Genomic DNA, 2,330 nt, shown 5'->3' on the forward strand with positions numbered 1-2,330 from the left:
TCCAGAATAACAAGGATGAGTCAAGGATAAGGGGAAGGCAAGGAGAACAAGGGGAAGGGAAGGAGAACAAGAGGAAGGGAAGGGGAAGGCAAGGAGAACAAGGGAAAAACATTGAGAATAAGGGGAAGACAATGGGAACAAGGGGAAGAGAAGGAGAACTAAGAGAAGACAAAGAAACAGTCGGAGTACGAGGCGAAGAAGTGGAATACAAAGAGAACAAGATGATTTGAATTTTTATGTGATGGTCAATTCCCAAGTTACCCCCCATACCTAATGAGCAGAAAGACATACGCCTATTTCTACGTGAAATGCTCTCCAATGCGAAGTTAGGCGAACGCTTTTCGAGAACTGCCGTGACAAAGTAATCTCATTTCTAGGCAACTAAGTGGTTCAACTTTACTAGATATTCATGAAAACAAATACTCAGAAAATACATCAAGATGTAATATTGATTTCAACAACTAAATGGACTGGATATATCTCGCTTATACATTGAAAACTTGTGAGTTCTAGTTTTCGATTTAAGATTCTCTCTTTAAGTTGGACGGCTTCCAAGTTACAGTGTTAAAACATTTCAATTACGCCACCTCGTCACCGGACTTAATGCTTGTAATCCCATAGATTACAGACAACTTTCTGATAAAGCAAGCCTCGTAGCACGCAGCATGTCATATTCTTCTTTACGCTATTGATCATTCCTCTCTTTCAATTTCCCTTCATCCATCACTGATTTCGTTATACTTTCATCATTTTTCTTTCTTCCACTCTTACACTATTTCCTTAACTAATATTTTTGTTCCTTGATCCTTATTCATTTATTCCGCTACTTACTATGCTTCTTTCCTTGCTGTCGTCATTAAATTTTATGTCACTTATCAATTTCATTCTTTGTCTGTCTTTAAATTTCTCTTCTCCATCTTTCTGTCTATTAATCATATTACTCTACCACTTTCCGCAATCTCTCAATTTCTACGTCTGTTCCTTCCATTCTTCTGCTCTTTATTTATTCTTTTCCTTCTTATTTCTGTCTTCCTTCCTCTTTCTACATTCAATATTATAATAGTACAACATTTCCATAATTCATTCCCATCCATATTACCCGCACAAAAAGAAAATGCAGAAATTCAGCATTGTGTCACATTACCGAGGCAACGAAAAGAGAACAATCAAACAAAATGAATACAGATATATGAAAGTTGTGGGAAATGGCAGGAAAGGTATGAACAGAAGGGACAGGATTGGAAGAGGAAGAGAGTGTATAGGAATGGAAAAATGTTGGAATTGGAGAAAAGGTTAGCAAGAGAAAGTATATGGGAGGGGGGAAAAGTGGAAGAGATGGAAAAGATAGAGAAAAAGAAAGCCTAGGTACAGAAAGCGAAGAAAATAGGGACATTAAGGAAAAGGGTTAGAAAAGAAAGATAAAGAAAATGGAAAGGAGGAAGAATATGAGAATAATTAAGAAATGTGAATTTGAAGATGAGAAGAAATAAGAATTATTAGTATTAACATGAAGATTAAGGAGAGAAGAAACGTGAAGATAGATGAAGATAATGTGCACAGGAAGAGAAAGAATATCTCGATGAAGGGAGGGGGACAGGAAGGGATGTATAAAAAGAAATGTAGAGACGAAGGACATTAATGTAAAATAGGGGTAATTAATGTAAAAATAGAGGACATTAAGGTGGACATGAAGTTATGACCAAGAAGATGAATATGAGATGAAGGAAATAAACGTGAAGATGAAGGAAATGAATGTGAAAATGAAGGAAATGAATGTGAAAATGAAGAAAATAAATGTGAAAATGAAGGAAATAAATGTGAAAATGAAGGAAATAAATGTGAAAATGAAGGAAATGAATGTGAAAATGAAGGAAATGAATGTGAAAATGAAGGAAATGAAAGTGACAATGAAGGAAATGCACGTGAAGATAAAGGAAATGGACGTAAAGATGAAGAAAATTAACGTGAAGATGAAGGAAAGGAAAGTGAAGATGAAGATAATAAATATGAAAATACGGGAAATTAACGTGGAGATGAAGATGAACGTGAAGATGAAAATGAGATGAAGAAAATAAACGTTAAGATGAAGAAAATGAATGTGAGAATGAAGGAAATGGAAGAGAAGATGAAGGAAATGGAAGAGAAGATGAAGGAAATGGAAGAGAAGATGAAGGAAATGGAAGAGAAGATGAAGGAAATGGAAGAGGAGATGAAGGAAATGGAAGAGGAGATGAAGGAAATGGAAGAGGAGATGAAGGAAATGGAAGAGGAGATGAAGGAAATGGAAGAGGAGATGAAGGAAATTAATGTGAAAATAGGGGCAATTAACG

This window comes from Periplaneta americana, chromosome 12, assembly GCF_040183065.1.
Source record: "Periplaneta americana isolate PAMFEO1 chromosome 12, P.americana_PAMFEO1_priV1, whole genome shotgun sequence".
Taxonomy (NCBI): Eukaryota; Metazoa; Arthropoda; class Insecta; order Blattodea; family Blattidae; genus Periplaneta; species Periplaneta americana.